This window comes from Canis lupus, chromosome 22, assembly GCF_011100685.1.
Source record: "Canis lupus familiaris isolate Mischka breed German Shepherd chromosome 22, alternate assembly UU_Cfam_GSD_1.0, whole genome shotgun sequence".
Classification (NCBI taxonomy): Eukaryota; Metazoa; Chordata; class Mammalia; order Carnivora; family Canidae; genus Canis; species Canis lupus.
In genome coordinates, this window is record NC_049243.1 from 37,301,924 (window position 1) to 37,316,292 (window position 14,369).

At 37.9% G+C, this 14,369-nt stretch overlaps 1 long non-coding RNA gene across 1 annotated transcript in view; it reads right to left on the reverse strand.

Annotated features, from left to right (window-relative positions):
- The window catches only part of LOC119865210, a 37,136-nt gene that overhangs the window by 22,192 nt on the left and 575 nt on the right, over positions 1-14,369 (reverse strand). Inside the window, exons 2-3 of the long non-coding RNA XR_005376447.1 lie at positions 12,796-12,837; positions 2,992-3,113 (exon numbers count right to left, since the gene is read on the reverse strand). This is a non-coding gene — a long non-coding RNA (uncharacterized LOC119865210). The remainder of the gene's footprint in view (positions 1-2,991; positions 3,114-12,795; positions 12,838-14,369) is intronic.

Here is a 14,369-nt window from a genome sequence, read left to right on the forward strand (position 1 = left end):
TCTTAGAGAGAATCATGGAGGCTTTTAGGCAGTATACCCCTATGAACCTCGAAGCCCCAGAAATAAAGGCCGTAATTATCATGGCCTTTGTTAACCAGGCCCCTCCAGACATTAAAAAGAAACTGCAAAGAGTAGAGAGACTAGGAGAAAAGAGCTTGCAGGACTTAGTAATAGTAGCAGAAAGAGTCTATAATAATAAAGTCTGGAAGAGCAACAAACCAAACTAAGTGACCGGCAGACCTGAAACCTGGCCAAGATCCTGCTGGCCACAACCATGGACAACCCACGGGAAAGATGGAGGCACCTCAAGAAGCTGGCTTCAGGGACAGGTAAGGAGGATGGCTCTAGTCCCCATCGGGAGCGCCCTAAGCTGAACAAAAACCAATGTGCTTATTGCAAAGAAAAGGGACACTGGGTGAAAGACTGCCCTAACAAAAGATCTAAGGTTCCTGCCAAGATCTTGGAGATGGAGGACCTGGACGATTAGGGAGTCGGGGTTCAGCACCCCTCCCTGAGCCCAGGGTAATTCTCAGAGTGGAGGGGCAACCCTCCACTAGGGTTGAATTCCTAGTGGACACTGGGGCACAACATTCAGTTTTATTACAACTCCAAGGGAAATTGGCAAGCAAGACTTCATGGGTGTAAGGGGCCACGGGCACCAAACAGTACTCATGGACTACCCGAAGAACTGTGGATCTCGGCATGGACCGGGTATCCCACTCCTTCATGGTCATCCCTGAGTGTCCCTACCTGTTGTTAGGTCGGGATTTGCTCACCAAGATGGGGGCACAAATTTGCTTCCACCCCGAAGGGGCAAAAATCCTAAACAAGGAGGGGCACCCAATTCAGGTGCTTGTCCTGAGTTTAGAAGATGAATATCATCTCCACCAAACACCCTCAGCCCCAATGATTGACATTGACTGTTGGCTGCAAGAATTTCCCCAAGCATGGGCAGAAACTGGGGGAATTGGGCTGGCCCAGGACCAACTGGCCATATACATAGAACTAAAGCCGGAGGCAGACCCTGTCAGGGTCCACCAATACCCCATGCCTCTCATCTCCCTAACCCAGACTGGGACCCCCTCTGCATGAATGTCAAGAAATTTTGGCACAGGTGCACGGAATCAGAGCTGATCTCTAGGACCTGCCACTGCGGAACATGGACGCCACCTGGTACACAGACAGCAGAAGTTTCGTCCAAGAAGGAATCAGATACATGGGGGCAGCTGTAACCATGGACCCGATCCGGGGGCACCGACCCTGCCCGACACACCCAACTATATTGATGCTGACTTACACTGGATCAAACGCTTGCCTATGACCCAATGCTTGCGTGGCTGGTGGAGGGGTGCAGACTCCAGCATCATCCTGCAGGAGGAACTAGGATGGCGAGTCTTATCCAAAATGCATTGGGGTTACTCATATGGGAATAAGGAAGATGGAAGACCTCATACGACATGCAAAGATCACTATTAAAGACTCTTGAGCAAAGATCGAGCAGATTGTGGTAAGCTGCCACGCATGCCAGTTATTTAATGCCACCGCCCATGGATCTAACCCGGGTGACTGGCTCTAAGGGGACCGTCCAAGAGCCTACTGGGAAGTGGACTTCACTGAGGTAAAACCTGGAAAATATGGATACAGGTATTTACTAGTGTTTGTAGATACTTTTTCAGGGTGGACAGAGGCATTTCCCACCAAACATGAAACAGCACAGACCGTGACCAGGAAACTGCTGGAAGACATCTTACCGAAGTATGGTTTTCCTGTTAAGATTGGATTAAACAATGGACCAGGATTCATCTCTAAGGTAACACGGGGAGTGGCACTAGTACTTGGGGCAGATTGGAAATTACATTGTGCATATAAGCCCCAAAGCTCAGGACAGGTAAAGAGGATGAACAGAACATTAAAGGGGACCTTAACTAAATTAGCCCTAGAGACTGGCGGGGACTGGGTGACTCTCCTCCCCTTTGCCCTATATAGGGTGAGGAACTCCCCATACAGGATGGGACTGACCCCCTACAAGATCATGTTCAGTCTTCCTCCACCTATTATTCCCAATTTAAGACCTGAGGTGCTTGCTGAGTTTGATGATCACCAACTCCTTTTCTCCCTCCAAATGTTACAATGAACCCATGAGCAGGTATGGCCTAAGCTGAGGGCCTTCTACGAGACTGGGCCACCCCCGGATCCCCATCGATATCGGCTGGGTGACTGGGTGTTTATGTGGAGATACTAACACCAGACACTTCAATCTCGCTGGAAGGGACCCTACATCGTGATCCTGACCACTCCCAGCACTCTCTAGGTCGACGGGATTACTCCCTGGGTCCACTATACCCACATCTGGCCAGTTGATCCACACGCCTTTCTCAAGAACTTTGTTCCAGAATGGAAAAGCCAACCAGACAAGGACAATCCCCTAAAGCTAAGATTGTGCCATTATCACTTATTTCCCACCTCCAAGACTCCCTAGTCTGAGGTTGTTCTTCAAAATAGAAGGGGATTAGACTTAGTCTTCTTACAACAAGGGGGTTATGTGCTGCCTTAAACGTGGAATGTTGCTTCTTCCCTGGGATGTAAACGGGAACGAGAACAGCAACAAGGTTGGTTCGAATCCTGGTTTAATCATTCCCCCTGGCTCACTCTGAGACCAACCTGGATCCATGATTGGGTCCTTCCTTAGGTTCCTCTAAGAGAGGGAAATGTGGAGGCCGAGAAAATTAAGGCCATTCCACCTTAAATTCAGTGTTAGCACAAGTACAGCTATCTTAGGCCCCTGTGAATAAGAGCTGAACTTTACCTTACTTCAGTTACAGGGAAAAAACACCTTACAGCTTAATGCCCTAGAAAACCCCATATTACAATGAGAACACAGCTCAATGCCCTTGAAAGCCCCATATCAGAATGTAAACAGAACTTGAGAAATTCCTCCACCCCTTCCCGGAGGTCCTCTAGACAAGCCCATAAAACTAAGCTGGAACTCACCTCGGGGTCCAAGGACCCACTCCGCTGTGTCGGGCATACTTGGGCCCAAGCTCGAGCTTGCAAATAAACCCTCGTGCACTTGCATCGGTGTCGGCTCCTTGGTGGTTTCTCGGATTCGCAATCTTGGGCACAACAGTTTACATGCAAAGTAGATTAAGCTAAATGTTTACAGTCCAGAAAGGAAGACTATGATAGTGATTCAAGTTATGCTAATAGTCTGGTCCTCTAGTTTTTGGATACATGATAGGAATGTACTTTTTTTTTTTTTTTTTTTTTTATTTATGATAGGCACACAGTGAGAGAGAGAGAGAGAGGCAGAGACATAGGCAGAGGGAGAAGCAGGCTCCATGCACCGGAAGCCCGACGTGGGATTCGATCCCGGGTCTCCAGGATCGCGCCCTGGGCCAAAGGCAGGCGCCAAACCGTTGCGCCACCCAGGGATCCCTAGGAATGTACTTTTTTAAGGCTCTTAAGACAGGTCTGTATTTGAAACTCCTTTTAATCTTGTGAGTATATGTGACATGTGTCATGTCTGCACAGAAGCTCTTGGAGGAGCTCTGAGCTTCCTTCCTCCAACTGAAGTATCATTGGAAACACATATTAAAAGGGAGTGTCCATCAGCCTAGATCTTTGACTGCCCTGAACAGAGGCCCTTGCCAATGTGCACAGCAGTAGTATGAATAAAATTATGTCCTTATGTTACATTACTGCAATTTTGAAGTTGTTTTATTTCATCCTAACAAATATACAAAACTAGCCTTTAGTCTGTGATACAGAACAAGTATTCTTTAGTTTTCTACTTAAAAAAATAAAATAGTGACAAAAGCAAATGTTTCCATTCCATACAAACCATTACTGTATAAATTGGCTAATGACCAAAGAACAAGCATAAAATATAATATTGGGCAGATTAAGTTGATCATTTAGTTCAACTCATTAATTCATGAAACAAACTGCACTAGTTAGCTTTTCTTTCTTACTTTTACTGCAGATCAAGACAAAAGAATGCACAATATATTTAACAAGTAATAGAAATATATCATGATAAAAGTGCTGTTGCAAGTAGGAGAGAATCTGTTTCTAACAACATAACAAAGTAGCTAATCTGAAATTCCTCTTGCTAGAACATCAAAAACTACTGGCTTAAATAACCAAGTATACTCAGATAAATAGGTTAGTTTACAAGAAAATAAGTGCAAGCTTCAAATGTGTAATTTTATGATGTGGCATCTAGGGGAGTTTGCCCATCTTATTAACAACAACAACAACAACAAAAACCACTTGTATTGAATACCTATAATGTGATGCATGGCAGGGGTAGGATGCCAGGCAGGAGATAAAGCCTTGGAACAATCTATGATCTGAAATTTTGTAAGAAGGATGGGAATTATGATAAATAATTATAAAGAATATTTCCCTCAATTAAAGAGTAGTCTGGGGAAAGGAAACTTGCTTGTCTGTGTTGATTCCATGGGAAAAAACAAAACAAAACAAGAAATAATGTCTTTGAGCAGGGATATCTATTCCGAATCCTATAACTGAGCAATTAACCCAGAGGTTGTATGCTAGTGATACAGTTGATCTATCTGGCAGAAACCATCACAAATGCTCTTATGTAAAATGTTAAGCATCTCATGATATAAGAATCCATCTGTCAGCATGATAAATACATACATAGGTAATACATATCAGGGAGGACACTTGTTATGAGCACCAGGTGTTGTACATAAGTGATGAATCACTAAATTCTACATCTGAAAGTAATATCACACTGAATGTTAACTAACTGGAATTTAAATAAAAATTTGGGAAAAAATATATACCATACATGTAAAATTAAATAAAATGAAAGAATTTAGACACCCAAGAAATAAAATATGTATTTTAAAAATATTTAAGTTAATTTAAAAATAGAATATAAACTAAAAAAGAGCCTCTGTAAAAAAAAAAAAGAATGAATAGATAACATGGATTTGAAAAAAAAAAAACAACCAAGTTGAAATTAAATGTGCAGTGGTGGACTAAATAGCAAATCAGGTATAGAGAATTGGTTAAATACCACAGAAATATCACAGAAACATTAAGAAATTGACAGTATAAAGAAAAGTTATAAAACATGTAAGATCTAATAAAATTTCCATCAAGAGAATGAATAAAAAGTCTTTAAACTGTAATGCTAAGCATATTCTAGATAAAGTGAAAACATGTATTTTCAGATTCAGGAAGTACAATGAGTCTTAAGAATTTATCATTATAATTAAATTACAGAAGTGATGGGGGAACAGAGGACTAGCTGAGCATAGGGCAGCACATTGACAAGTCCTTGAAACAGGCAGAGAGGGATCCCTGGGTGGCTCAGTGGTTTGGCGCCTGCCTTTGGCCCAGGGCGTGATCCTGGAGACCCGGGATCGAATCCCACATCAGGCTCCCGGTGCATGGAGCCTGCTTCTCCCTCTGCCTGTGTCTCTGCCTCTCTCTCTCTCTGTGTATGACTATCATAAAAAAAAAAAAAAAAAAAAAAAAAAAAGAAACAGGCAGAGGGACATTCCTCTCTGGACTCAACTGCTTCTATGTTCACACTTTGCTAAGGGCAAAAGGCAATCTTAGCCCGACCCCCAGGATCCTGTAAGTCTACTTTAACATATAAAAATTCCTTTAGAAGTTTCCCTTTTTCTCTAAACCCCTAAGATACGTATTGGCAATCATCCTCCCAGCACATGGCCCACCAATACACATCTGATGGGTCTCATGACCCAGGTTTTATTAGACAGTAATGAGTGACCTCTTCCCAACAATAGCCAGCCCCCTCAAGGTCCTGGAAACCTTCCGTCCAAAATCCCTTAGAGAGTTTGCTATCCTCAAATCCCTCCCAACTCCCAGGTATATAATCAGCCACCTCTCACAGGCCTGGGGCAGCAGCTCTTCCTGCCCACAGGTCCCATCCTCGTGCTTTAATAAAACCACCATTTTGCACCAAAGACGTCTCAAGAATTCTTTCTTAGTCGTCAGCTCCAGACCTCGCCTATAATTCCAAAACTTCATCAGAAGCACAAATGGAATAAAAGATCAAAAAGGCATGCATATTAAAATAATAACAATAACAATAAATAAAATAATAATACATATTCTCTCCAAAAATGACAATGTGGCTGACAGCTTTCTTGAATTAACTAAAGGGGAAAACTGTGAAATGATTGAATAGGAAAAGGAAAAGGCTTTAGTATTTTTAAGGGTGAGTATATAAAAAAGAATGGTTCAATCCCTTTGTTTTTGGGGAAAAATGAGCACTACAAAATTTATATATCATGTAGCATAAAAGGCTAATTATTGTATGCATAAAGTACAATGAGAGCAAGAATCTGAATAACAATAGTTTCACAAACTGAAGCCTCATAAGGTTTGTGTTCTTATTGAAAACATTGAGAGTTCAGTTTCCTTTTTTGCCATCCATATGCACAATATTGGAAAAATCTAAACACAGTAGTGATATTTTCATGTTCTTATTTCTTATTTTAACTTAATTATGGCACAATATAAGGTAGAATATTTCATATTTAAAGGAAACAATCAAATAATTTTTTAAAAACCCTATTTTCTTCTATATAGGTAAACTATGACAAAAATAGCTTTAAAATTTTGTATTCAGGATTATTTCAAATAATTCAATCACACAGAAACCACTAAGGGAAAACAACTTAGGGTTTTGGTGACTGGGTATACACCTTGGTTACCACTTCTTTGCAAAATTTAGAGGTACTAATTCCATGTCATAGGCAGTGACAGCAGAAATGAAACTTATTAAGTCTCTCTTCCTAAAATGCGATCTCTATCTTATATGAATTGAGGGATACTCAAGTATTTATCTTCTAATGGAGGTGTCTGAACCTGTTGGATTTAATTTGGTTAAGCTCACTCTTACTGAGGTGTAGTGACTGCTAAGGAAAATATTTTGTATGTGTGTGTGTGGGGAGACATATCAAAATGAAAAAGCTGCTAGAAAAGCATCTCTTTGTAGGGAAACTGACACTCGGGCTACATAAGTGTCAGCTCTAAGAGGAGATAGATGCTCCACCAGCTCTGTTAATGTTGCCTAATACCAACTTGGGTTTCCCTAAGAGTGCAGCATGGCTGGGATACCTGGGTGGTTCTGTAGGTAAAGTGTCTGCCTTTGGCTCAGGTTATGATCTCAGAATCCTGAGACAGAGCCCCTGGTCAGGCTCCCTGCTCAGTGGGAAGTGTGCTTCTTCTCCCTCTGCCCTTCTCCCCCTCTGTTCCTATTCTCTCTTGCTCTCTCTCTTTCAAATAAATAAAATCTTAAAAAAAAAAAAAGAGGAAAAACAGAATGCAGCATGGCCAAATTGGAGCTTTCTTACTCAACCTCCCCTAATGCCTGATTGACAAGAGGATATCAAAGGGCATTCTCTTGCCTCAAAGTGGGAAAAGTGTTAAAATTTGTGCTCCAGAGGGACACCTCGTTGTTTCAGTGGTTAAGAGTCTGCCTTTGGCTCAGGTCGTGATCCTGGGATCCTGGGATCGAGTCCCACATTGGGCTCCTCATAGGAAGCCTGCTTCTCCCTCTGCCTATTTCTCTGCCCCTTATGAATAAATAAATAAATAAATAAATATTTAAAAAATTATGCTCCAGAACTTGTCTGTTTCTACACTTGAAAATACATTCTTGCTCAACTGTCTTTTTTCTAGGCTTTCCTGATTTCTCAATTACCCTTCTCCTGAAAGCATTCCCCAAATAATATCTGAACCAGAATCCCCACCCTCAGGATCTACTCCTAGAAAATAACTGACTTAAGTAAGCTTTTCTCCCCCTTCTCTCCAAAGTGAGCAGCCTCATTTAACATTATTACATTTAATTTAAGTCCCTCCAGTCAAACAGGCCAGAGACTCCTGGGTTAAAGCTCTTTGGGTTTTCTCACTCATCCTCTTACATAAGAAATTCTCCAGATTGCTGTCATTTCCTTTAGGGTTGAATAGACACTAGTGCACAAGCTTCAGAGTTATGGCATTTGCTGCATTTCTCTGAGAGAGCATATATTTCAGGAAGGTAACATCAATGCACCAACTCAACTAACTCAATTTATATATACAATTATTCATCTGAAGCTAAAGAAGTCTTTTGGTATAGCTAATGCATCAGAAGATTGAGTGATGACCATCACATTTTTTGTTGTTGTTGTTGAAAGAAACATCTCTTGAGTTAATTTTTTGACTGAACAGAATCCGTTATGTGTTAGACATCTCTTTGTCAATAGTGTAAAAAAGCACTTAACACAATCCAACATCTATTCATGATAAAAACTCTCAGTAAACACTTTCCTCAACTTGATAAATAATACCTGCAAAAAAACCTTCAGCTAACATCAAATATAATGGTAAGAAACTTTAAGCTTCCCACTAAAAGCAGGAACAAGGCAAGGATGTCCTCTCTTACCACTGTTTTTCAACATCGACCTAGAAGTCCTAGCTAATGTAGTAAGAAATTAAAGGAAGAATTTGGAAGGAAGAAATTCAGTGGTATTTGTTTCTAGATAACATGATGCAAAATCCAAAGAATCTACAAAAAAAACTCCTGGAACTAATTGATTATACCAAAATTTCAGGATACAAAGTTAATATAGAAAGTTAATTGCTTTCCTATATGTTAGCAGTTAGCAGGTGGAATTTGAAATTAAAAGCACAGTACTTTGTATATTAGCAGCCAAAAAACCCAAAGTACTTAGGTATAAATCTAAAAAAATTTGGCCAGAACCTATATGAGCAAAACTATAGAACTTTAATAAAAGAAATCAAAGAACTATATAAATGGAAAGATATTCCACATTCATAAATGGAAAGATTTAATATTGTCAATATGTCAGTCCTTCCTAACTTGATCTATAAATTCAATGCAATCCCAATCAAAATCTCAGCAAGTTACTTTGAGGATATTTAAAAAAAAATGATTCTAAAGTTTACATGGAGACACAAAAGACACGGACTATACAGCACAATATCGAAGAACAAAGTTGGAGGACTGACAATGCCCAACTTCAGGACACAGTATAATGATATAGTAATTAAGACCATGTGGTACTGGCAAGAGAATAGACAAATAGATCGATAGAACATTAAAGAGAACCCAGAAATACGTCCACAAAAATATGGCCAACTGATCTTTGACAAAAGAACATACAGTGGAACAAAGATTGTCTTTTTAATAAATGTCACTGAAACAACTAGACATTTATGTGCAAAAGAAAAAAAAAAGAGAGAGAAATTAGACACAGACTTTACACCCTTCACAAAATTAACTCCAAATGGATCACAGACCTAAATGAAAAACATAAAACTATAAAAGTCCTAGAAGATAACAAGGAGAAAACCTAGATGACATTGGCTATACAACATTAAAGACACGATCCAGGACTTTGATAAGCTGGACTTTACCAAAATTAAAACCTCTGGTCTGCAGAAAAAAACTTCAAGAGAATTAGAAGACAAGCTACAGGGGCACCTGGGTGGCTCAGTGATTGAGCATCTGCCTTTGGCTCAGGTCATGATCCCGGGATCCTGCATCTTGGGGATCCCTGTGGGAGCTTGCTTCTCCCTCTGCCTATATCTCTGTCTCTCTTTCTGTGTCTCATGAATAAATAAATAAAATCTTAGAAAAAAAGGAGACAAGCTACAAACTGGAGAAAATATCTGTAGGGGACAAATCTGATAAAGCACTGTTATTCAAAATATACACTGAACTCATAAAACACAACAAAAAGAAAACGACCTGATTAAAAAATGGGTCAAACACCTTAACAGACACTTACCAAAGAAGATATACAGATAGCAAATAAGTATATGAAAATATACTCCACATCATATTCTAGTAGAGAAATATAAATTAAAATAACCATGAGGTACCACAATATACCTATTTGAATGGCCAAAATCCAAAACAGTGACATCATCATATGTTGGAAAAGATGTAGAGCAACAAGAATTCTTGTGCCTTGCTAGTGAGAATGCAAAATGGTACAGCCACTTTGGAAAACATTTTGGAGGTCTCTTACAAAATTAAACATATTCCTACCATAAGATCCATCTATTGATCTCTTGATATTCACCCAAAGGAATTAAAAACTTAGGCTCACATAAAAACATCAAGATGTTCCTCACTAGGTGATTAAACTATGGTATATCCAGACAATGGAATATTACCCGGAACTAAAAAGAAATGAGCTATCTAGTCATGAAATGATACGGAGAAAATTAGGAAGTGGGAGAAGCCAATGTGAAAAGGCTGCATACTATATGATTCCAACTATGTGACAATAGAGACAAAAACAAGATCAGTGATTGCCAGGTATTGAGTAGGGATAAGAGGTGATTAGCTGGGGTGCAGAAAATTTTTATGGCAGTGAAATACTCTGTATGATACTGTAATGAAGAAGGCATAAAAATGTATCTCCATATCCACGTCCATAACCTGTGTAATAAGAGTTGATTTGAAGTGATAATCACATGTTAATGTAGATTTATCAATTATAACAAATGTAGTTCTGGTAGGGGATGTTGATAACAGAGAAGACTATGCATGTGAGGGCAGGGGATATATGGGAAATCACCATAACTTCTTCTTAATTTTGTCTACTCTAAAAAATAAATTCTATTAAAACCAATAGGAATACAAAATATACAAAAAGAAGGCTTAATCATCTTGGGTTACTGAAGAATTCATTTTTGGGGGGAGGCATAAAGGAACTTATATAAAATATTTAAATGATCATTGAAGGGATCCCTGGGTGGCGCAGCGGTTTGGCGCCTGCCTTTGGCCCAGGGCGCGATCCTGGAGACCCGGGATCGAATCCCACATCGGGCTCCCGGTGCATGGAGCCTGCTTCTCCCTCTGCCTGTGTCTCTGCCTCTCTCTCTCTCTCTGTGACTATCATGAATAAAAAAAAAAAAAAAAAAAAAAAAAAAAAAAAAAAAAAAAAAAGATCATTGAAATAGCATGGCATCAAAAAGAAAGTGGTTATTCCAGAAAGCCAATCTATGTCAAATGCAGCTAATAATTAAAAGAACTGTAGAGTGAAAATTGTTATTAGATTGGCATAGTGGAGATCACTGGGCTTCTTTTTACTATTTGATAGGGTCAAGGATTTGACTGGCCTGGACTCAAGAGATTTCAATAGAAGAAAAAGGAAAACAAGACAATGTGTGTAGAATATTCTTTTTTGATGATTTATTATAACACTGAAGCATAGATAAGAGTATAGTGGTAATTGGAGGAAGATGTTGGGTTAAGAGTATTGTTTGTTCATCAGTTTTGTGTGAAACATATTACAGTGCTTCCCAGTATTGATGTGAATTGCTATTTAGGAAGAAAGGGAAACTTGCAAATGATAATTTTTTTGTATAGGTGCGCTAATGGGATTCAAATGCAGACATGGAGACTGGCCTTGGATGGGACCATTTATAATTCATCTAGTGGAACAGAGGAAAGGATAGAATAAACAAGGTTGATAAATTTGGCACTAGGTAGATGTGGGAAATTTCTTGATTACCTGAATAGCTCAGTAGTGTAAGAAGCAAAATTGTCAACTAATTCAGGGCTGAGAAGATGATTCTGGGAATTAATTTCATAGGAAAGTAGGAAAAATGAATTAATAGGATAAGTATAGGAGTGCCTACTTGAGGGTTATGTTGATTAATACAAGTTGTGTATACGTCTGTGTGTGTGTGTCCCCATCTATATTCACATGCTGCATTGAAAGAGAGAAATGTATAATTCAAGTGTGGCTGTAGTCCAGTTTCAAGAGTTTAATCAAGGGAGAGAGAACAAACTTGAGGATATATGGAAGGGGATAATTAGACATGTGGACAATTGGTTCTAAGATCTATAAGTAGAGAAGTGAGGATGTGAGAGGTTGATGAAAAATGAAAAGGTCAAGTGTTTGAAGGTCATGGAAAAGTCTATTCCAATTTCAGAATCAAGATATTTGAATTATTAAATTATAAAGGTAGAATGTGGCAGTTAGGGGGTTAAGTGAAATTGAGATTCAGGCAGTGGTTCTAATATTGCTAATTAAAAATTCAGGTGTAGCTATTAGAATGCCTGAGGTAAGGTGGAAGAAAAGTTCATTAGAGGAGAGGATGTTAAGAAAGTATGGAGAATAGATGATATATTTATGTTGAATTATAATAAATGATGAAATGTATAACTGGATGTGCACCAAAATCTTCACTGGATGAGCAGAAATACAGAAGGGAGTAGGTGATTGCAATCAGGGAGCAACCAATTTTATTATGTGAAGGCAGAGAGATCAAAGTGCTGGTCATTTTGAGTGTCTAGATGTTAAAGAATTTGGGAAGATTGAGTTATCTGTGAGAACTCAGATAACCTGAATGTAGGGCATTATGCGTCTAGCTCTCTTTGTTACATTAGTTAGTCATGGTGGTCATGTTCATGTGCATAACATTCCTCTTTATAGTATCCTTTATGAGAGTGACTCTTATGCAGAACATTTAAGTGGAAGTAGGAAAGTAGAAGTCTCTGCAGCAATATAACAAGCTCCCTGGGTCTTACTTCAACTGTGCTATCTTACTGTATGAAGGATGGCAAGAAATAAAGAGCCTTATAGTTAATGCTAGAACCTGGATGAAAGCAGGGACAACTCATGCCACCCCACCAATTATTTAACAGAGCAAAGCTTAATGACAAATCTTTTTTAAGCCAGTATTATATATGATGTAGTATTGGACATCATGTTATTTTTATTAATATTTGTGTATATTATAATAACCTTGAATACTCACTGGTGTATTATTTCAGGGATATCCCGATGTTATAAACTTGTCCTAATTTAGAGGAATCAAACAATTAAAAATGCAAAGTAAAAAAATTCTAAATTACTGAACATTCATAAATGAAGAATTGAGCTTATCAAATATTTTTCAGTGCCTAGTAAAGTATCTTTTTTTTTTTTGTACTAAGTTTTGCTTCTTACTTTTCTCATCTGGACAATCTTTAAAGCAAACATGTAATCTTTTTACTTCTTTGTTTCCAGAGATTCGAAATTATTGTATTATTACTTTAGTGTAAATAATTCAAAGAAGTATTTTATTTATCAAGTAAAAATTGAAACATTTAAAAAAATGCTTGAAAAATTTTAATATTTAGTAAAAGAGAAATATTTGTGGAAGGATGCAAATAGAAGAGCAATAGAAGTTTGACCACATTTACAATTTATCTGAAAGTCACTCAAATTCCTTGTTGTAAAAATAATTGAGTTGGAAATACTACAGCAAACTATTCTTGGTAGAATAAAAACAATTACTACTTTGGCTATGCTAGGGATGTGACAGTTTCATTTATTTTCAAATATAGCTTTTCCATTCCCAGTTCCATTTGGAAACAAGAGTAGGGATGCATGAAAATTTTATAGAGTATGAAATATAACATAAAACAGAACTGTGAGAATATAAGTCTAAATAAAGTTTCAATATAAGTGAAATAGTATTAAAATGATCCTTTATTAAATTAGCTCATAGCTTTTGCTATGTAAATAACATTATAAAACAAGAAGATTTTAACATGGCTGGCAAAAGAGTGCAACAAGGGTCAAGTTAGTGTTAAACAATAGTATAAGAATAATGACTAGACCCATGTTTTCCTGATTCAAATATTTTTTATTGTATATCTTTTCATAAACATTTCAATATTGGGATACAGGAAACAAAACATACTCATTTTATCTTAATTCAACTTAGGGGGTTCACTTCAGCTATTTTGAATATAAGAAAGTTTATTGGTCAAGAAAAGTTTATTTCCAAACAGCATTTTTTTACTTTTTCTTAATATTGCAGTATAAAAATTATGTATAATGATATTACTTTACTAGAATAAAAAAGTACCCCAGAAAATGAAAAGTAATATTTTTGGTTACTGTGTGCATTAGTTTCATAAAGTATAGGGGTAATTTAGTTGTTTTAAAAAAAAATCAATTGACATTTAAAAAAATATTTTAAATATTTTTAAAAATCCATGTCCTGGAGTTCAGGGACTCAAGAAACTATTAATAAACACATGTGTGCACACACATATACTTCTTGGGTAGGTTTTTATATCTTACAGCACATATTGCTATTGTATTTGTTTAACATTAGGTAGGTTTTATTAGTACAAAACATACCAAATTAAAAATTGGGAAACTTGGGTCTTGTGCTTGCTAGTTTCTTGTTCTTGCTAGTTTAATTCTATCACCTTCAACTTATCATTACCCTCGGAATATTATTTTCTATAGCAAAGATAATAACAATGCCCTCATCACATGCATATTGTGATACCTCAGAGTTTGGGAACGGCCTACAATATAAAAACCAGAGAATAT